The sequence below is a fragment of the Ursus americanus genome, chromosome 23, assembly GCF_024610735.1.
Source record: "Ursus americanus isolate L20-20 chromosome 23, mUrsAme1.1.p, whole genome shotgun sequence".
NCBI classification, from domain to species: domain Eukaryota; kingdom Metazoa; phylum Chordata; class Mammalia; order Carnivora; family Ursidae; genus Ursus; species Ursus americanus.
Window position 1 is genome coordinate 8,002,205 of NC_142149.1, and position 22,537 is coordinate 8,024,741.

At 53.1% G+C, this 22,537-nt stretch overlaps 1 protein-coding gene across 4 annotated transcripts in view; it reads left to right on the top strand.

Annotated features, from left to right (window-relative positions):
• SLC39A11 (solute carrier family 39 member 11) overlaps positions 1 to 22,537 on the top strand; it is a 401,963-nt gene that overhangs the window by 374,130 nt on the left and 5,296 nt on the right. The gene's annotated exons all lie outside the window — the stretch shown is intronic.

A 22,537-nucleotide genomic window follows, 5' to 3' on the forward strand; every position in this document is an offset into this window, starting at 1 on the left:
ACTAGTGTAACACACACACACAGTGTAACACACACACACACACACACACACACACACACACACACACACACACACACACACTGTCTGGAAAGCAGCCTTCAGAGGGGTATTGGTCTCAGGTGGAGGGCAGCCCAGCTGTGGATATACTCACGCCTGCTTGTCCAGCATGAGGTCATGGCTGTGGGGCTCCCAGTTAGAAAAGTTGCATTGTTTGCCCAGAAAAATATTAACCTCTTTCCTTTCCTGCAGTAATGCTTGGCCGCCGGGCCGCCCTCTCCTCGCCTGGCACGGCTTCCGTCGCCAACAATGGTGATACTTTGCGCTTCCCCTGGGCCCTTCATTTGGGCATCTCAGGGCCTATTCTTGTTGTGCGGGTGCCTGCAAAGCACAGCTTCCTCATTCAGAGGCTGGAAACAGGCCCCAGCAGGCCTGGGAGGGATCCCTGGCGTCAGTGCACACTTGTCTTCTCCGAAGTTCACAGTTAATCAGCACAGAGCATTTGCCAGCCAGCTCAAGGGGGCTGAAGCCCCTGGGCTCTTCCTGATGTGGGGCCAGCTTTGGGCCGTTGTTCAGCAGAGTCATGCCAACCTTGTACACCAAGGGGCCCTCTGATGCTCCCTGTTGCAAGCAGGACACCCCCAGGGGCCCTCTGATGCCCCCAGTTGTCAGCGGGACACCCCCAGGGGCCCTCTGATGCCCTTGGCTCTCCAGGCGGTGTGTAGCCTCGGGGATGTCACTGAGCCTCTCAGAGGCTCAATTTCTGCTTGTGTCCAATCGGAGTAACACACTGGAAAGATCTGGAAGCTCCAGAGTGGAACCTGCAGAGCGTTTAGCTCGGTCTGGGCAAACACTGGCTCAGTAGAAGGTGGCTTCTGTTACTGTTCTGTCATCCCCATCATCATTAGCATTGCGGACCTTCTCCTTTCCGTGCCTCATCCACATGGGGGCTGTGGCTCCCTGCTTAGCGTCTCTGCATTTTCAGCCAGGATTTGCAAACCGTGTCCCACAGGCATCCAAAGTGTCCGTGGTGGAAGTGGGAGCCGGGCTTTGTTCTCATCTGTTTTAAGTACTGTGCTTCTACCCAAGAGCTCATCTGAAGAAAAGATTCCCCAGCCTGATGAATTTGGAAAGTAGCTATTCTAGAAGCTTCTAGAGGGTTTGTTTATTCCTTTAGCCAGGCTTACTTGCCTGGCCATAGGGCAATGGGATGGATGCTTGGCCAGGCAGCTCAGCATTCCTTTAATGGTACAGGACTAACTGTGGCAGTCCCGTTATGCCCCTGCTTCAAGGACACTCTCATTTAAACCCCCTTTCCTGCAACTTGAGCCCATTCAGTAGAGAAATCTGCTGGCTGTCAGACTGCTTTTGAAATCCCCCTAGAAACTTGAAGGCTAGTGTCTCAGGTGGGCACCCTGGGTAGTTATATCTTGGGCCACTGTGGGCATTCACAGCGGCAGCTGGAGAAGAGGTGGACAGAGGCCTGGCCCTGGTAGTCAACCTCCTCCCTGGACAGAAGCCCCCAGCTGCCCGTGCCGAGAGGGAGCCACTTGCCAGGCTGATCCAGGACATTGTTTGGAGGAAAGGGACCTCCAAGGTGTGGTCAGGCCACAGGCAGGAAAGGCTACAGGTGTCTTTACCAGCAAGAGCCAGCCAAGAGTAACACATTCCATGGGCTCCCGGAGCGTGGTGGAGCGTGATGATGGTGGGATCCAGGATCAAGTGCTATTTGAAAATGCGGGCAGACCACAGTCAGCTTGTTGCCACATAGCAGGATTCTAGACATTGGACAATGTCTAGTGGGGCTGCAGCTCTCAGAAGAGGGGCAGGTGACAAAGAGCAAGTATGGTGAGGCACCAGTCCAAAATCACTGTGTCAGACCAGGAGTGTGCCGGTGATGGAGCTGGGTCCCAGGGACTCGCTCAAGCTTAGAATAATGACAGATACCCTCTTTGCAGAACTGCGAAGAAGGGATGTTGAGTGTCACATTATTGGACTGGAAACTCCCAAGTGTATCTTGTGGTCAACTAGTAATGGCCCTGGGGATGAGAATCAGTCCTGCAGGTGGGGAGCAAGGATAGATTTGCTGCAGAAGGGGCGGCTGGGTGGCTCAGTCCGTTAAGCATCTGCCTTCAGCTCAGGTCATGATCCCAGGGTCCTGCGATCGAGCCCCACATCAGGCTTCCTGCTCAGAGAGCCTGCTTCTCTCTCTCGCTCTCTCTCTCCCCCTGCTCATGCTCTCTCTTGTCTGTCTCAAATAAAGAAATAAAATCTTAAGGAAAAAAAAAAGTTTTGATGCAGAAAACAGAAATCTGGCTGTTTCAACATCAGAAAGTTGCCCGTGCTCCTAAATCATTCCTTGGCCCTCGCTGACCAGTTTACATTTGTAGTTGTGTTACAAGGGAAGCCAGCCAAAAAGGCTGAGAGGCCTAGTTCAGCCCCGTCGTGAACGCTAACCTTTGCCGTGTTCCTGACGTTAGTCCTCTTGGGGCTCATTGCATTTGGAATAAAGTTCAAGTTCATTCCCACCCCCAGCCCCCATTCCTCAGTAGACTCCAGCTACTCAGGACCTCTTCGGATTTCTTGAACATGAAGATCTTGCTCGCCCACAGGCCTTTCTTCTTGCTTTGCCCTCTGCCGGGAGCGCTCATTTTCCCTAATGCTCACTCTCTAAACTGCTTCTCCCTCCCGTTCATTCTTCAGCTCTCAGTTTCGATTTCACCCCGTCACCAAGCCCAACTCTGGCCACCCTAGCTCAGTGAGGTCCTCCCTGAAATTCCCCATCGGCTCCCATGGCCGTGTCTTTCCCAGCCCTGACCACAGTTCCCCGGCATGGAAGTGTTTGCTTGCTGGCTTTTTTACTGTCTGTCCCTGTCCTCATGAGAACATGGAATGAGTGCACTAGGTAAGATTTTGTCGGCTAAATGAGTGAATCTGTGCGGCAGGGTTTAACAGAAGCCTTTTCCTGCTCGGCACTGCTTCTATCCGTGGCTTGGTCCATCCTGCATCAGTTTAGTTGGAATCAAAGGCCACAAGGTGCTTCATGAGCTTAATGAGTCATCACACCCCCCCAGATGGCCTGGGACAAGTCTATGTACCACAGACACACTGGCAAGTTCCAGCTGCTGGGGACCCAGACGGCAAAAGGCCAGGTGTACAATAGCGTGCTAGGGCCTGGAGGAAAGTCCTCTGAGTTGTCCTTGACCATTGTTGTCAAGACTGGCCGCGCAGGCCTGCCCCCAACCCGAGGTGGTGGTTCTGTTAGCTTCCCTGGTCACAAAGAAAGGTCTTCTGTCCTGGCTTGTCGGCTCCTTAGCGTTTGCTGCTTACTTTTACGATGTGTTACTTTGCTCGTAAATTGTCTGCCCGTCCCACGAGCCTGGGCAGAGCCTCCAGACCACAGGCCGGACACTCGCACCATTGACTTCACCAGGGTGCCGTGCAATAGATGTTCCGCTGCCCCCTGGTGTGGTGAGTCCAGATGCTTCCCAGGCAGGGGAGCGGGTCAAGGAACCCGGTCTCTGACTCATGAGCGGTCCAGGGAGCCTGACAAATCCCCTTTTGGACAGAGCCTGCAGGTAATCTCGAGCTATTAGTGGGCCCTGGGAAATGACCCTTGGGGGCCAGAGCTAGAGCAGAAAACCTCTCTTGGGATTCACTGCAAATATTTACCCTCGAAAGTTTGTGCAGTCTTCTAAGCTCTTGGATGGTTCTACTCCTCTTTCTGGGCCGAGCCCCAAGCTGCCAGATCTCCAAGAGGAAATCTTGGGGCTCCCACTCCTCTAAGAAAATGCAAGTGATGGGGTTGCAGCTACTCTGGGAACATCCCCTAGCGGCAAATCTATCGGCTGCACTGTGGTTTCCCGGCTCTGTGTTTACCTAAACGGGGTTCTCCCCCAGATCAACCCTTTGCCTCCAAGGAGGAGCTTTTATAGGCCAAGCACTAGGTGCAAAATCCCCAGCTGACCTGATTCTGTCCTCCCCGCTCTCCAGATCAGCCTTGAAGAAATGCAGCGGCAAACCCAAAGCCTTCGTGGCGCTGGATGTCTTTCTCTTTCTTCCATGGGTGTGTCTGTCTTATGCATTCACTGGCGCCTTCCTTCCCGCCAGCCAGGACCTACAGAGAACTAGCTACACGGGAAAGGTCACAGTGGGGCCTTTGCCCATAGTCGCTTGCGGTGAATTCGAATGTAGAGGACACCCAGAAGATTTTGCAGGAAGTAGAGCCTCCTTGAGAATCCGCCGGTGACCTGGCCACGTGGCCAACTTTCCATCTGAGGATCTGGTGCCCGCCTTTCCCTGCACCACTCCCAGGACAGAACAGGAATGGAAAGAACTCCTTGTAAAGGCCATGGGCAGGAGTCCCTTTGGCAGGTGCCAGTCCCCTGCAGAGGGGCCGGGAGTTCCGGCGGTGGACAGTTTTCGTTTTGTTCTGTTTTGCTGACATTTTGTTTTTGTTTTCAAGAAATGGGTGCCTCGGGGTGATGGTATAGGTCTTAGGTTATTCAGATTGGAATTTTTACCCTGTGCATGAGATTGACTCATAAATCAGGCAGTTATATAAATAAGGGGACCGATAACAAGACAGCTGAGGCTCGGTTTGAATAAATAGCTTCCTTGGGGGTGGAAATCACCTCCCATCTGGAGGCAAAGCGCCGAGGTACAGCTCCAGTGCAGGCATGAGTCTGGAAGTGAGGGTCCCTCGGACATCACGGGGGCTCCACTCTTGGCCAAAAGAGCCCATGGAAAGCTCTTGGAGGACAGTGAGTTTCTCAGAGTCCAGCTGAGAAGAAGTTCAAAATCAGCTTGACGCGCCCGTCTTGCCTGTGATTTCAGGGGAGAATGTCATCAGGGGAAATGGCTCTTTCTCACTTGTAGCGAGATGTCCACAGCAGGGGCAAAAGAGACGAGGAGGATGGGACCTGCCACTTCTCTCCTTCCTCCTGCCACCCTATCTGGTCTCTCATCCACCCTGGCCACTCCTGCCCCCTATCACCCTCTGCCCACACCAGCCACGGCGAATGCCTAAAAACACAATTCTACTAATGTATCTCCTTACGTGAATGGCCCCCAGGTCCTCTGTGACAAGCACCAAATCCTTCCCACGTGGCCCAGCCATTCCACTCCCGTCACGTGCCCCCAGTAACTGAAATGGGTTTTCCAACAAAAACTCATACGCCCATGTTCCCAGCAACTCTGTTCACAATCACCAAAAAGTAGAAGCCATCCAAATGTCCATCCACGGACGGATGGACAAACAAATGGGTCTGTCTCTACACAGGAATATTATTCAGCTGTAAAAAAGAACACAGTACTGAGGGGCATCTGGGCGGCTCAGTCGATTAGGATCCGACTCTTGGTTTCAGCTCAGATCATGGTCTGAGGATCATGAGATGGAGCCCCAGGTCAGGCGCCACGCTCTGCATGAAGTCTGCTTGGGATTCTCCCTCCCTCTCCTTCTGCCCCTCCCCCCGGCACTCATGAGCTTGCTGTCCCTCTCTCTCTCTCAAATAAATAAATAAATCTTTACCAAAAAAAAGAGCAAAGTACTGATACACGATGCAATGGGGACGAACCTTGAAAACTTGCCAAGTGAAGGAAGTCAGCCACAGAAGGTCGCATATTGCACGATCCCATTTCTGTGCTCCCGCGACAGACAGCAGATTCGTGCTTGCCAGGCTGGGGAGAGAGGGGTGGGAAACTACGGCCCGTGAGTATGGGGTCTCCTTTCGGGGTGATGAGAGTGTTCTGGAATTAGGTAGTGGAAGTGGTTGCACGATATTGTGAGTGTGCGAAATGCCACTGAACTGTACACTTAGAAATGGTTGGGATGGTAAATTGTATGCCATGTGAATTTTACCACAATTTAAAAAAAAAATCTTACCGGGCCCTCCGAGCCCACCTCACATCAGGCCAGTGTCCCCTTGCTCATGCCCGTCGAGTCCTGACGAACACGGGGCTTCATCTCCGCCCCTGGCCAGCCTCCCTCAGGAAACTCTCCAGAACCCCAGCATCCGGCCTGCTTGTCCCTCTTTGGTTCCAGCAGCTCTTGCCCTTCCCTGCAGCATGGATTCTTTGGGGTTTTTTGCTCTTTTGAATCGTCAAGCCGACGTGGCCGAGAGAGAGAGAGAGAATAGGAAGTCAGCGATGACTGAGGATTGATTAATCCTTGAATTGCTTCATGATCATGACCCCAGCGGCTAAGGAATGTTCTCCTTGGAGTTTCGAATTCCTCCCGTCTCCACATTCTGTCTCATACTCATTTCTTTAGTGCTTTCTTCTTGCCTTCCCACTGTTCAGAGTAAAGGCCTTTTCCCATAAGGGAAAACAAACATGTTTTAAATGGTGATTCAGTTCCTGACCTCCCCCACAAAGCTTGACGTAAGCCGTAAGGGACTTAAGGTACTTAGAAGCCATTAATGGATGAGTTAAACGGGCTTTTGTGAGCTGAGCAGGCACCCAGCCTGCCATTTACAGCAGAGCTTTATAGGGAAACCTGCTGGGAGCTCAAAAAAGGTATAAATGTGGTGTATTCCAAAAATGCTCTAAATATCTGGACTCGCTCCCTCTGTGAATGAGATGTGAGTTGATGGATATGGTCGTCCCTGCTCCAAGACGCATGGAGGGAGAAGGAGCCGAATGAGCTTGGAATTCAGGCTAAGAGAGGAGGGCGGTGGGCCTTGCAGGGCTTGTAGGTGGTGGCGTGGTCTCCAGGTTGGCCTTGGCAGTGGGGAAGGGCCCTCCGTGGGCTTCCTCCGCCGTCTCCCTCCTTACGCAGCCTCCTGCACCAGCTGCGTCCTAGCCGCCCTCCAAGGCGCATGACTGAGGACTCTTTGGTAATTGAATGGAGACCTTCTAGCTCCATCTCCCCATTCTCACAAGTCCCAGCTGGTGCCTACTGCCCTCAGAGCCTGCTGTGCATGGGTACAGAGTGGGCATTCTCACCCCTCCACACTTCTGACGCCTGGAAGCAGAGACGCCGGTGTCACGGGGCCAGCTCATGTACTGTGGGAGTCTTAGCAGCATCCCTGGCTTCTTCACACTCTATGTCAGGAGCCCGGCCCCAGCTGTATCAACCAAAAAAGTCTCCAGACATCGCTGATGTCCCCTGGGAGGCCGAGTCGGCCGCAGCTGAAAACCCTTGGCCTAAGGAAATAGGAGGGACTGTCCCTCTTCTGGATGCCTGCAGCCTTTCCTGGAGCCCAGAACTCATGCCCATCTGTTGGGAGAATCCCCCCCAGCAGGGCCAAGACACGACAGGTGTGAAGGGTCCCGTCTGGACTCAGGCTCGGGCTGGGATATCCCACTACTGCCTGCACTGTGCAAGTGCCTGAGACAGGGTGGGCGGCATGTGCCTCTTCTTGGAAGGCTCTAGAACATTTCCGATTCCCCAGAGCTCTGCCAAGACAGCCTTACTGGGGCTTTTGACGAGCCCGCCTCCCCCTGAGCCCGGCCTCCCCACACAGCTGCGGCCTGTTGGAAGGGAGGATTCATGAAATTCCCCTTGCCCAGGGTGGCTCATGCAGTTTGGGCCAAACCATTCTCCCTCCTGCACAGCAGAGGCCCATTCATTCTGATCGTGACATGTAAATCTATGTCTCTGTGTCAGTGGTTCTCAAAGTGTGGCTCCTGGCAGCTGTTACCCGTTCGAAGTATATGTTCTCAGGCCCCGCTCCAATCTACCAGATGCTCGGGGTGGGCCCAGCAGTCTGTGCTTTCACAAACCCTCTAGGTGATTCTCATGGACCGTCAAGTTTGAGAACTTGTCCATGAATTTAGCCTTCATTTGTCTGGATGGCAAACACGTGCCATTTAAAGATCATCCTGTCACCTCTAGTCTTAGATATGCTAGGCTCGGGTTATACACACAGGCAATTTGAGAGTCCCCTCCCTCTTCTCCTCTTCCCTAAAGGAGATCAGAATTCTCAGCATTAGCCCTCTCCTGACCAAGGGGAGCCTCTGGTGGGGTGCTGTCCTTTCTCCTTATATCTTTTCTGTGATGTGACGGGCCCCCTGGTGTCAGGCAGGGTCTCGAATGTGCCTCCATCGCTGGTCCCTGTGGTCCCATGGTGACCTCTGGCCTTGGGTTTCATGTACTGAGCCTCTTCCAGTCCACCAGCCCTCTCAGCCCTTAGCTCCACTTTCCAATCCACGAAGGTGGGGGACCCTGGCTGCCTCCCACTCGCAACCCTGGGATGTGATGGGTGCCGTGTGCAGCTTCCCTTCGGTCCAGCCACCTGACACCAGCCATGGTCACCACTGCTACTTCTTACACTGGAGGTCCCCCAAGCCTACCCCGATTGGGTGAGTCACTGTAAGGACCCACAGGACTCAGCATTCAGCCATACTCACAGATAAGATGTATTGTAGGGAAAAGATACAAAGCCAAATCAGCAAAAAAATCTGTGGGGCAAAGTCTGGAGGGAGCCAGGCACAAGCTTCCAAAAGTCCTTTCCTTTGCTAGCTCACAACGTGTGCTTAATTCCTCCAGGGATGAATTTGTGACCACATGTGCAAATTCTTGTCTACCCAGGACACTCATTAGAGACTCCGTGCCCAAATATTTTACTGGGGGCTGGTCACATAGGCACCCTCTGACTACCGCATACTAAAATTCCAGGCTCCCAGAAGTTGAAGCAGGTGTTCAGCGTAAACAATATGATTTGCACAAACAGTTTGGGCACAGAGAGACACCCTCATCAGGTTCCCAGAAGCAGCAAAGGGCCAGCCCTACAAACAGACCTTTCTGAGGAGGGCTGTCTCAAGCCTGCTCTGTTAACGCTTTTCTTTTTGCACACGGCTCCTCATCGTCATGGTGATGAAGGAAGCAGCTAGCGTTTACTGAGCGCTTACTCTGTTCCAGGCGCCAGGCGCAGCTCTTTCAACATGCTAATTTCACCTGCCTGCCAGATGCCATCTCGGAATACTGTGACCGTCCGGGCCACAGACTGTATTTGCACTGGGAACCCCTCCCCCCCTCAAAAAAAGATGATCGGGAATTTCCATCTGGGATTTTGACTTCGGCAAGTGGCAGGGGGCTGGGGGCCCTCGCTGGACCATCTACCCAGACACCAAATCTGGGTCTAGATTTACATCACAGACACGCCAATTCACTGTTTCGGATTTGCTTTCCCCCTGTTTACCTCTGTGGTTATTTTCTGTGTCGGGCAAATAAGGCAATGTTTTTTTTCCCCTGACGAAAGTATTACAATTTGATTTAAAAAGGCATTTGAAGAACAAAAGGTGGGTGATTTAAAGTAAGTAATCATGGCACACATTGTGAAGGTTGATGGGGAGTGACCAGGCCTGGGGGGCCCACCTTGAAGACCTTGGCTAGACGGGATTCCAGGAGACAGGGGACATCGTGGCTCACCTGAGTGCTCTGTCAGTTTGCCGGGCTTCCTAGGGATGTGGCCGGCCCGTCGGCATTGAAGTCCTTCCCAGAGTGACTTGTCGTGTGGAAGCCGTGAAGGCAGAAGGGGAGGCTGGGCGATCGAGCATGTTTGCTGCAGCTCTGGGAGGGAGCACGGTGGCTGTTGACGACTGACTCATTTTGTGTGTATGCAGAGAGGGAGGAGCTCTGTGTGTGTGTGTGTGTGTGTGTGTGTATAATAAGACTATTGTTCTCTCCCTGGATAGATAAACATATATGCTCACACACACACACACACACACACACGCACATACACACACACATCCTTTTCTTCCCCACTGAACCATTTGACATTTCAGGGCCCCTCACCTCTATGTACTGCAGCTGCATCTTTTAAGAATAAGGACGTTCTGATAAAAAAAAAAAAGAGAGGAAAAGACATGAACACGTATTCACAAAAGAGGTATGCAAATGTCCTTCCGGCATGTAGGAAAAATGTTGGAACTCCTAATTAGAAAAATGCTAATTAAAATAGCACCAAGGAAAAAAATAGCACCAAGATATCATTTCTTACCTATCAGATGGGCACAGTTTTACAATATGACACCATATTCCGTGATGAGGCCATGGAGAAACCAGCCCCCTCATACCTGCTGGCAGGAATGCAAATTGATGCAGCCCTTCTGGAGAGAAACTTGTCGACATCTAGCAAAAAGAAATTTGCTTTTCCCTTTTGATCTGGGCAGCACTTAGCAATCTACCGTGCAGATACACTTCTAAGAATGTGAAAATGAGGATATGCACAAGGTTATTTTTTCATTGCAACATTGTTTGTGATTGCAAGGGATTGGAAGTAACCTAACTGGGGTTGAATAAACTGGTATGGCCACAGAGTGGAGTAGTATGCAGCTGTAATAAAGAGTGGGGAAGAGCTCTGTGAACTGATTTGGAGGGATTACCAGGACATACTGTTAAGTAAAAAAGGCAAAGTAAAAAAGAGCATCTGTAGTATGCTAACATTTGTGTAATAAAAGGGGGGGAGATAATAACATAGAGATATGTCTGCTCACCTGTACAAAGATAAACCAGAAACTAAGAAGACTGATTACACAGGGGGTGTGGGAAGGGAGGGGATGGGGTGGGAGTCCTTCCTTCTTTTTCACACCGATGTAAAATGTTGTTCTCGTGGTTTTGCTAATTGTACCAGTGGTTATATCTTTGTTAACATTAGGGAATCTGGATGATGGGGACATAGGACATCTATACTATTTCTAAAACTTTTCTGTGAGTATATATATATATATATATATACATATATATATATATATATATATACACGTATATATATATTAAATTATTTCAGAATAAAAAGTAAAAAAAATACAGAGTACCTGGCACATAGTAAGGACTCTTTAAATATTTGATGAATATAGGGGCATCTGGCTGGCTCAGTTGGAAGAGCAAGCGACTTTTGATCTCGGGGTCGTGATTTTGAGCCCTACGTTGGGTGTCAACATTGCTTAAAAAAAATTAAATATTTGATGAATGATTAAATTTGCATATTAAGTTATTTGAGAAGTCTCAGAGCAAAGCAACCTACTTAACTTTGAGGGAAAAAGAAAGGATAAAGATTATCTCACCCAAGAAATTCAACATTGATCTAATGAAATTATCTAGGACACTGACCCTATCCAATTTTTGTAATCACTCCCGAATGTCCTTTATAGATGTGTCTGCTGATGTTTTATTTGTTGATTTTGGCATTGCATTTGGTTGTCACGTCTCCTTAATCGCCTTTAATGGGAAGCAGTCCCTGTCTCTGTGTCTTGGATGACACTGGTGCTCTTGAAGAGGCCAGAGGACTGGCTGGTTTTGATAGGACACAGCGGGGAAGGCAGTCTTGTCTTCTCCATAATCTCCTATTCACATGGGGTGATCCTTAAGTCTCAGCTCTGCCTGGATGGGCTCTATACTGAGTGGCTCCTCGGGTGGGGACCAAGCAGCTGTTGGCATGATCGTGCTTTCTTGGCCGTGTGATGGACACTATCGGTCCTTCTTCTCCTTTTGTGCCCCAGCAGAGCCTGTGGTTATGTCCTCCCCTCTCTCTGGACTTGCACTGCTTAGTTACCCCTCAGAGGGAGTGCAGGGGTCAGAGATGACAGTGTTTAATTGGCTTCCTCCCACCAGGAAGACTAGGGATTCCTGGCACCTTGGGAATGGCCCCTGGGGCATCCATCGGAGCCCACTGAGATCTACATATAGTAGCCAAGGAATTCTTTATAGTTACTGACCGAGAAAAGGATCCAGGATATGTGCCAGAACCCAGCCACTCATTTGAAAATACTGGGAACCTCTTCTGATTTTACAGAGAATTAAAGAACAATATTTTAAACCAATAGGATCTTTTACAATGTTTGTGCTAGGTCCCCATCTCTAACCCCTGCGGCAGAAAATTGGTACCAGACGGCTTCGTGGTGTGAAACCCTGCCCATAATCACAGGTTACCCTCATAAACTGAGATGACAGGAAAATCCACCCTCGCTTTGCAAGGTTTCTGCAGGAGTGTGAGGGGGCAGCACGTGGAGGTGAAGCCCATGAGCTCTAGAATCAGCAGACCTGAGCTGGGATTTCAGCTGCCTGGGGGCTCATGAACTTGGGAGAGGTACTTCACCCTCTCTCTAAGCCTCAGTTTCTACATCTATGAAACGGGTTACTGGCATTTCTCATGTAGGGTAGTTGCCCGAGTGAAATGAGATGACTCATCAACGGCACTTCTCTCTGGATCTGGTGCAAAGCAGGAGCTTATTAAGTTAGCTGCCCGGTGCTCTTGCCACGGTTGCTGCTAGCCAGGCGCCTCTGTGAGCAGCTCCAGCTGTTTCTAGAAGGAGGGCGGCTGCTTCACCCGCCATCTTGGTGTCATTGGTGGCATCCACACAGAGCAGGCTCAGAAACTCCCAGCAGATGATTATCCGCAGCCCGCCTCGTTGGCGCTGGTTTTGTGGACGTTTATCTTGCACTCCCCTTCATCCACACCGAGAAGCCAAGAAGACATAGTGGTTTCCCAGCAGCAAAGCTCAGCGTCCCCAGCTAGGCAGGATACAGAAGGAACAGGTTTCTTTTTTGTTAGATTTCTTTCCAGCGCCCCGCCTGGTTTTCTTCACGTCAGTGTACACTCAGAGGCAGCAGGCTGGGGACTGGGGGCCATGTGAGCTCTCCGTCTGTCGTCAGACTTGAGAGCAGAAGGCAGTGGCCTCATAGATGGAGTGTTCTGAGTCCTGGGGAGATGCCGCGGTTTGAGAGTGAGGGTCTAGGCCTGGGCCTCAGGGGGCCATAACTCCTTGGATCTTGCTCCTCCCCTTCACCTGCACCCTCAAGAGACCTCTAAAGAATGATGGTGAGGAATGACCACCCCCTAACCCCCAGGTCTTCGCCTACCCTCATCTGCTCCTTGCAGGCATCCCCAGTTGTTTGCACACACTGAGTTGCAGCTCGAGCCTTCCCGTGCTCCAGGTTGTCTTGGCCATCAAGCCAATGACATCCCTGACAGTGAACTTGGAAGTGGGTAGAAGCGCACGTTTCCCTGTCTGCCTCTCCCCCACTCCCTGCACTGCTTATCTTTGCTAGCGAAGAGAGATAGCAGGAAGTTCAGAACCCCTGAACCTCGCTTCATTTGCAAAGGAATATCATACCTCTTTGTTCTGGGGGCCCAGGCTGGTTGTCCAGCCACACACTGCATAGTGACAGGCGGCTTTCTCTGCCCAGCTGCAGTCAGAACTGCATGCAAATTGCCCGCGATTTCTCACCAGAGCTCAAAGCTCCCTGTCTGGCTTGTTCAATTGCTGTCCCTGAAGGAGGAGGAGGAGCAGGTGGTGTTCAGCTTTGAACTCGGTCCACATGCCCCAAGGATAAGTGAAGGTATCGTTTGGTCTTAACAAGGGAGTGGGGGGAAAAATCCCTGTTCTCTGAGTTTTGCATTGGCCAGAAGCCAGGCAGAGAGAGCAACGTGACGGAGGCCGCAGTGGAAGGCTGTTGAGAGCATATGGTATTCAGCGGTAGAGAATTCAGCCTCCAGTTTCGTGCCCAGAAGATTGTTTGGCGGGTGGAAAAGAAAGGAGCCTTTCAGCCCCTCTCATTTGGCCTGCATCACGGTTTTTCGCTGAGCAGCCGTTTCGGAGTTTCCTCTTAGAATGATTGGTTTATGCTGTCCAGATGTGCACAAGGCGATGGTTTTGTTTTTCGGCTTTCCAGATGTGCACGGCCAGGGAAACGAGCTTTGGCAAAAGCGGAGGCCTGTCTCTGCAGCCCCGGGAATCCAGAGAACCCACAATACCGCCCTTGTTTAGGAATCACAGAGCTTAGGATCTGGAAAAGAGCTTACGGGTCGCCCAATTCAGCCTCCTTATTTTAGAGCAGAAGACACCATGGCCCAGGGAGTTGTGACAGGCTCGCTGCTGATTGATGACCTGTAGCTGGGAGCAGTCGAGACCTCAGCCTTGCTGGAGCTCACGGGCCGCATCTGCACGCATGTCTGTTTCATGGCTGTGCACCTGGCAGCCTTGTAAGTGCTCGGGACGCCATCGGTGCACAGAGATTCCTAGCTTGTTCTGATGCCGGGTCGGATGTGGGGGAGAGAACGAACCATACCCATGAAAAATGAGTACATTGCACAGTAGGTTAGATGGTAGGCAATGCTATCAAAAAAACACAAGGGAGAGGAGAAGAAAAATCAACTAGGCTTAAAGGGGCATGGGAGTGCTGGATGGTTTGTAATTTTAGATAAGGGGACGAGGGCAGATTTCATTGGGAAGGTGACTCTTACAACCGCAGAATAACAAAATGGCTCAAAGTTTGGTGGTTCAAACCAGTAAACATTATCTCACGTTCTTTGTGGGTTCGGAATTGGAGAGTGGCTTTGCTGAGTGGTCCCTGCTCTGTGTCCCTCTTGAGGTTGCAGTCAAGGAGTCAGCTGGAGCTGTACTTCTCTAAAGGCTGGACGGGGCTGGAGGATCAGCTTCCAAGATGGCAGACTACATGGCTGCTGGCTGGAGGCCCTCCGTCACATGGGTGCCTCTGTGTGGCTGCTTGAGGGTCCTACAACATGGCAGCCAGCTTCCCCCAGAGCTCACGGTCAAGAGACATAGACAAACGCCACAATGTCTTTTATGACCTAGCCTTGGAAAAGTCAGATGGCCTAGTTTTGAAAGAGGTGAAGAGGTGAGCCACAGCTACCCGAGGAGGAATATTCCAGTAGAAACGCCCAAAGCAGGAGCAACCAAGCATGCAGAGAGAGAAGGGCAGAGAGAAAGACTGGACAGCTGGAATGGAAGGAGGCAGGGAAGAGGAATAGAGGAGGTCAGAGAGAGAACAGAGGGTGGGGACATGTAGGTCACAGAAAGCCAGGAGAAGGACCTGGGCTCTGCCTCTGGGTGAAAGGGGTAGCCACAGCAGTTTCAAGCCAAGGAGAAGGTGTGGAGAGAACAGACTGGAGGGGCCGGGGAAGAAGCAAGGAGACCGGTCAGGTCGCTGCCACTGTAAACGGGCAGGAGATGGTGGTGGTCCCCACCTGGGTGTAGCCGTGGAGGGGGTAGGAGGTGCCTAGATCCGTACAGGCTTGGAGGATGGATCCCCAGGATTCCCTGTCAGGTTGTGTGTGAGGAGCGAGAGAGAAAGTGGCCAAGAATGACCTCAAGGTTTGTTGTCTTCCTTCCCCGAAGCCGTCGCCGGCCACTATTCCTTCCCACCTCTGTGGTGTTATACGGAGATGGCACCTGGGGAAGGCTTGGAACCCAACATGGGTCGCCCTACTGCAGTGACCCGTGCTGTGTTTTTCAGATTAGCACTTGCCCTTTGCGGCACCTTGGTGACTCCGTCTACAAAATGGAAAATGAACTTACACCCCGTAAGTGAAAGAAAGAATAAACGTTTATCAAGGCTCTTTAGAAGAAAGTACCAAAATGCTGGAAAATTTTTTCAGTGGTTTGTAACGGCATTTTTCGTGCTAGAGAACAAAATGTTTTCGTTGCATCCCCTCCCCTCACATGGTGGTCCTGCAGATGGAGTGACTGACGCATTCAGCGAATGAGAGACTGGAGTAAAGCATGGCAGGGGAATGGACGTAGGTATCCCAGGAAAGACCCTGCAGTGAGGGGTCTCCCAATCTACGGCCGTGGGGAAACCACCCGCATGCCAAGTTTACAAAGTGTTCAGCACCCATAGCCCTCATGGGATCCTCCACCTGGGTCTTGTAGGGCCTCCTGAACTATTCACAGAATGTCCCCAAGCAGGAACGACCAAGCTGAGTCATCGGAGGCAAAGACAGGGGCTCTTCTCCACATTTTCTGCTAGAATGCATTGTTTTTAAAAATCAATTAGTTTTTTTTTTTAATTTATTTATTTATTAGAGGGAGAGAGCTGGGCAAGGGGCAGAGGAAGAGGCAGAATCCACAAGCAGACTCCTCGCCGAGCAGGGAGCCTGAAGTGGGGCTCGATCCCAGGCCCCTGAGATCCTGACCTGAGCCGAAACCAAGAATCGGATGGTCCACAGTTTTGCCTCTGAGATGCTTCCTACTGTTGCATGTAGCTCTAGATTGTTCACCCTCGTGGCTGAACGCTATCGCACTGGCTGAACAGACCACCGTTTCTTTCTTCATTCAGTCCTCGACGGGCACTTGCTTAATTTTCGGTTTGCGGCTACTGATGGAGCTACTGAGAACCTGGTAGAGCCTTTTTATGACTATATAAACACGCGGCTCGCGGGTACATACCCCCGGGTGCTTTTAAATCACATGGAGGCAGCCTCTCACCTGGCCTGTAGGTAGGACTGATTTATTTGCTGGGAGACTTGGCAGGTGAAGATCCCCAGGGCGTCCCTCGGGGAGTGAGAGAGCCCCTTGATCATCCAGGAGGCTTCTGTGCTGTTCTGCAAGGAGGAGTGCGCAATGGTGGCCTGAATCACCCTCCCACGCCACCCTGCCTTGTGGCCTGATTTCCCGGGGCCTTTCCCCGCCCTCTTTGAGAAGGGCCGCAGACTTTAAGGGAAAGGATGGGTCATCTCCGCTTTCCAGCCTGTGGCAGTAAGCCTCCCAAAACCGAGGGAAGGGGGTGGGGGAAGATCCCTTCTGTGCTAAACCAGCTCCACGGAGCAGGTAGGGCCCGGCGGCCCCGCGGGGAGCATCCAGCCCCTTCCCACCTGCAAGCTCGTCAGACACCTCCCGCGGCAGCCCGAGTGGGAAGCCGGTGATGTCACCGCCGAGCCTGAACACTCAGGCCTTTCAGGGCAGGACGATAACAATCAAAACAGTATGTAAGGGCCTGCCGCACAAGAACACACACGCTCACGGCCCGGGGAGGATCCGAGAGCCCGGGTGAAGCGGGGCTTGTCAGGAATATGCTGTTCTTCTTTCATTATCGGCGGGCCAGAGAACATAGCCTGGAGAGCAGGCTGCGGGTTGCAAGGACGCTCCCCTGCCAGCTCTCAGGGAAATCGGTGACTCTCCCGACTGTAGCCTCCCTGGGGACGCCTTGCCTCCAACCGCAGAACTAAACCCCATGCTGAGCAATGACGTGCAGCTGGGGTTCAAGCAGGAATGTCCCATTGCAATGTCCCATTTCACAACTCCGGGGGGGGGGGTGCGGTGCTATTCACAGATTGCACGATGTGCATGGTTCCCCCGGAATCATGCAGCTCCAGAGTCCAGAGCAGAGGCCCGGTCGTTCCCCAGTGTCGATTTTACCTTGAATCCCAGGAGTCTGTCCTGCCACCACTAAGTTCTCTAGCCGACTCAACTCCACCGAGCCTAGAAATTCTCAAATAAGATGAATGGGATCAGATATTGTCCTGGCTGGGTCCAAGCCATTTTTTCTGGTGTTCAGCTACTTGGTGAGGAAGCCAGCTCACCTAAGCCATTGCTTACTCTTGGGTCAGTGGTTCTCAAGCAGGGATGATTCGGGGAGTCCCCTCCCCGAAGATGTTCTGCGGTGTCTGAGACATTCTCGGTTGTCAGGACCGGGAGGATGCTCCGGCATCGGGTGGGGAGAGGCCAACGATGCTGCTACACACCCCACAGGGCCCGGGACAGCCCCTACGGCACAGAACGATCTGACCTAAAATGTCCACAGTGGCAAGGCTGAGAACCCCGGATACAGGGGAGCTGTTCCAACTCCCTGAACTCTGGAGGTCTCTAGCTAACACTTCCCCGATCCGGTGTGCTCCCCTTGCCTCCAGAGTGGGCCCCACCTGCAGGTGGCTGCAGCATCGGCTCCACTGCTGGGGACTGGAGCCCAGGTAACCGTCTCTCTCCAAGGTGGTTTGATGGGTCCGCGTGAGGCCCAGAGGACCCAGAGTATGTGACCACTGTCACTTCGTGGCTGGGTGACCTAGGGAACAGCTGCTTGTGCATCAGCTTCCCCATCTGTGAAATGGGGATATTAAAGGTAGGTAACACCTACAAGGTGGTCGAGAGGACTACGTGTGTTGCGACATGTAAAACACCCACGACCACGCCTGATGCTTCATCGCCTTCAGTAAATGGCCGGGATGATTATGGTCGTTTCTATTCCAGCCGGGGGACCCCAGGAGCCCTCTAATGGGTGTAGTATCGGGAGATGGGAGATGAGAGAAGAGCTGACTTTGGCCGCAGGTCATCGCCGCCAGGGGAACTGTGTGCTCTGTGCTTTGTGCTGCTGCCCGCAGGGCACATGCAGAAAGCTTTCCCCACGTTCAAGGCCCAAGACGTTAAGTAAGAGGTTGGGCTGGACACAGCCAATAAATGGGTCTCGAGGGACCCTCCAAGCATCTCATTCAGCATATGAGAGTGCCTCCAAAGGTGGACTGGACACCCCTGGGGTGCATCCCCACACTTGGCCTTGGGGAGACCATTGGGATGGGCCTGGGGCTGGGGCACTGAGCACTTAGGTTTTCCCTCAAAAGCCAGCGGACTCAGCGGGCTGTGATGCTTTCCCATGCACAGGAAGGGTTTTTACAAGACTGATGTCTGGGAGAGCTGGGCTGTGACTTCTGCGCGTGTCCTGTGTGTGTGTGTGTGTGCGCGTGCGTACGTGCATGCGTGTGGGCTTTGAACTGGGGAAAAGCAAAAAAAAAAGGCCTGGATGGCGCCCGACTTGCTCTATTCCTTCTTCCCATAGGATGTGCATCTCCCCATCTCTCTCTGTCCATTAAAGGGTTCCCCGACCTTCAAAGTCCATCTCGAATGTCACGTTCTGTCTCCGATCATCTTCCTCTCCTGGAATGTTCTCCGTGCGTACCTCGTGCTTCCCTTACAGCCTTGAGCCAGTTGGGCACCGTCCTGTAGTTCTTTGTAAGCAGGGGTTTGCCCTCTATTCGACTGTAAACTCCTTGAACATGTGGGGGGCCCTTCCTAACATCTCTCTTCACATATGACATAAGCTCTTGCACATGGCCAGGGCTCCATGGTGGATTGGGAGTCACCCTTGAAAGGGGGCTCCCGGCTGGCTGTCGGTTGCCATTGCTGGCCTTGGTCCTGACCAGGAGGAGGTCACAGAATCAAGAAGGTTGAGGAGCATGAGCTGGAGAAGTTCGTGTGGGGTTGGGAAGGTCGCCAGGCAGTGGGGAACCCGAGCACCGCCTCATTCGGGAACCCCGGGCAGTTTTAACAGTAGGACCATTCAAGGAGCCCGGCTCTGGGCTGTGAGCTGTGACCAGCACATCACGGCAATTGTCCACAGAAGAAGCCCAAAAATGAGGGGAGTTTGTGCCTGGCTCACAGACAGAGTGAAGTCTGAGTTGTGTATAGCTTGCACTGGGTCATGGTGGTGCCCCTGGGGGTCTCCCCCAGGTCTGTCCGGCGCACCCACTGTCTGTCATACTGTCTCCAAAGACATGCAGCTTCTCTGTGTCTTTGTTTCTCCCTTAACCATGGAAGTGTTGAACAACGGGGCCTGCAACGGCCCTAGAACCCGAGTGTTCTCTGACCTACTGTGGGGGCCGTGGAGGAGGAGATGCAGAGAAGCCAGACCTGGTCGAGGGGAAATGGATTCAGGCCTCTAAGAAAAAGCAGAAACCACTGCCCACCGGCATGGCCTTTCCTCCTGTTGCTCATCTCTTGGGATCTGTGGTATCTGAAGATAAGGGCAGGGAGGCCAGGCCAGCATTGCACCTGCCAGGCCTCAGCCCCCCTCCACCCTCCTTGCCTCCGCTCTCCCTCTCTCCTCCCTGCCCCTGATCTCCCCATGGATGGCCTTTCCTGGCCTTTCTCTCCCCTCTCTATTAAGCCTGGTCCGGCTCAAGTGACAGATCACTGTGGGGCTTGGCTTGACACCGAAGGGAAGGGGTGCCATCAGGGGAGAGCCTGTGGTTTCTTTCCTTAATGAGCCCTTCATCCCCACCTCCCTCTCCCTGCCGCTAATTTGCCACAGTCTAGACTGGCGATGGTGTCTTTGTGCTCCCTCCGGGAAGAACAAAACACAGAACACAGCAGCTTTACTGTCTCGGGAAGGCCAAGGTTTCGGTTTTTCCCCTTGCTTTTCAATCCTGTTTGGAATCTTCATAGCCCGTCCTGGAAAGGACGCCTCTCATCTGGGCTTTCCCTCCCCAAAGTCGAACAAAAGAGGGGATGGCCCACCAAACCCCACTCCCTGGGGATGCGACAGAGCATGCCCCTTGGGTCAAGTGGCGCCCGGGGAGAGCAGAATAGGGCTGCAAGAGGGAGGGAGCACCTGGGGCTTCCTTCCTGGCAGGCTGCCCTCTTGCACCGCCTTCGCCGGGCCCCAGCCTGCTGATCTAGCCCCCTCCCCCCTGCTAAGTCAGCTCCAAGCTCGTGCTTCCAAGGGACCAGCCCTGCCAGCCCGAGCCCCTGCTTCCCTTCTGCTCCCCTTCTGCTCCTTTGCCCTGGGTACCTGGGAGCCAGTCTTCTGTCTCTGCTGTTGCTAGTCCTGTCTCCCCACTGTCACCCCCACTTTGCTGCTTCTGTTCTTTGTTCTTCAGAATCCCCTCCAGGGCCCCCCCAGTTCGGGTTTCATACACAGGAAGGACCCAGCCTGCAGGCCAGATGGTGCATTCACAGGAGCTGCTGGTGTCCTTGGCTCCCACCTGGGGCCACCCCCATGATGCTTCTTGGTTGGGTGGCAGCATAACAGGGAAGGGGCTCCCGGGGCGGAGGTGGGTATGGCCACGATCCTCACCCTCACCCATTTTGGTGATGTCTGACGTCATTGGCAATCAACGCCATCAGCACATTCTTCCAAGTTCTGCCAATCTGGAGCCTGACACTACAGCGATTCACTGGAGCCCCGACGGCAGGCCCGGGCATCAGCGTTTGCTAATGCATGGCCAGGGCCGGGAGCTCTGGGCTTTAATTCAGCCTGGAGCTGATGCAAGTGATGAAGTGGAACAGGGGGTGCGGAGGGGACCGAGCCTGTCCATTGGGTCACCCCTAGCTAGCTGATGTCTCACCGATGCAGGCCATCCAGTGGAGCAGGGGGACGAGGTGGGTGACACGTGTGGGCCCATGAAGAGCAGAGCCGAGTTAAGAAGGGACATACAGGAAGATGGGAAGGGTGGAGAATCCACAGTCCAGTCATTGTCTGGGGGTGAGGGGCCCAGGAGCTCTCGGGGGGGCGTGGAGGTCACCCGACGAGCCAGTGCTCTGCTGAGGACAGCCTGGTGGGATCCCGAGGGTGTGGCACCTGGTTGGGCTGGCAGCGCCATGCCAGAGCCAGGGCAGGGCAGGGGTCATGTGGCTTGCCAGGGATTGAAGAATGGGGTTTCTGTGCTGCTTATCAGGACGGTGGCTCCCGGACAGGATGCGGAGGAGGCTTCCATAGCCCGCCTGGCGGAGGGCTGCAGTCAGTGTGTCACCATGAGGACTTTGGACGGGGAGCCCCACCTCTGACTTACTGGTGACATGGGGCTGGCAAGTCCGGGGTTAGGCTGGGGGGACAGTGTGCGCCAACCTGTGAACGTGGCGGGGCAGGCGATGGCCATGGACAGTGAGCCTGCCGCAGAATGCTGTTTCCGCGGTCAGAAAAGGGGTACAAGAACTGGTCAGACGCTTTGCTCTTCCTCAAAGGAAAGCTTGGATTCAGGGCTTTGCAAAAGGTCAAGAAAGCTGGTTGTATTCACTTATCCATTTGGGGAGGGGAGGGATACTGGAAAAGTGTGGGGAAAAAAAGATCACCCCTTTGAGGGTCTGTTTGAGAAGGCAAGGCAGGAGCCAATGAAATATTGGCAAATGGACCCTTAAGGTTCATTTCTTAAAAAGGAGTATATTTCAAATGCCCCCTGCTCCTGAAACGGGAGCTCCCGTTTAGCAGAAGCTTCTAGAACAAGTTGCATTTCTGCCCAGGGCTGGTGGGAGTTTACAGGGCCCTATAACTCAAGCAGGGCTGGACGGTATGATCCAAAGCTGGGTTTGGATTCCTAGACCTGGGACCCAAGAAGTGAGACTCTTGACCCTGATCCCGAGGCCGGCCCTTTTCACCCTCTGCAGACAGCAGGCAGTTTGTCCTTGAGCCTGACCAGTTCCCAGAGCCCAACCCCTCTACATCCTGCAGGAGCAGAGGAGAGAGGATCACGGTGAGCACCACAGGGGCCCAAAGAAGTGTGGTGCCAGGGCCAGACCCGCAGAGTCAGCGGGATGGCCAAGCCCGGGAGGTCGGTGTGCCTGTTGGAGTCCGCTGAGTACTCCCTTGTCCCGTTTCTGAGCTTGACTCACAGTAAAATGCCAGGTACCCATCTCCATGCCACAAGGGAATAAAGCCCAAACCGTACTGAGCACCTCACCCGTGCTGGGAACGTTCCAGGCCTGAGGTCACTGGGCCACACAGCCGTGCACAGTCCTTCATGGGCGATGTTACCATCCCCGTGCAAGCCCGGCTGTGTTATTCGTAAGGATCTGAGATGTCCAATGGTAAATGATTTGTACAAGGTTATGCAGCTCAGTGGCAGAACCCGGGTCATCTTCATGCCCAACCATCACGTTCTCTGCTTATGTGACGCCATAGAGATCGAGTGTCCCTGGGGACCAAGGACAGCATGAAGGGGTGGACGGTCTACGTCAGCCCCTTCCTCTCCGTGTGCCCTGCACCTGCACACAGGCCCTAACCTTTCTCCTTCCTGCACCTGCCACAGGTCTCACCAGGATCTCTCACACCCAGGGACGGCGTTGGGTCTAGTCCGGGGTCCCAGGT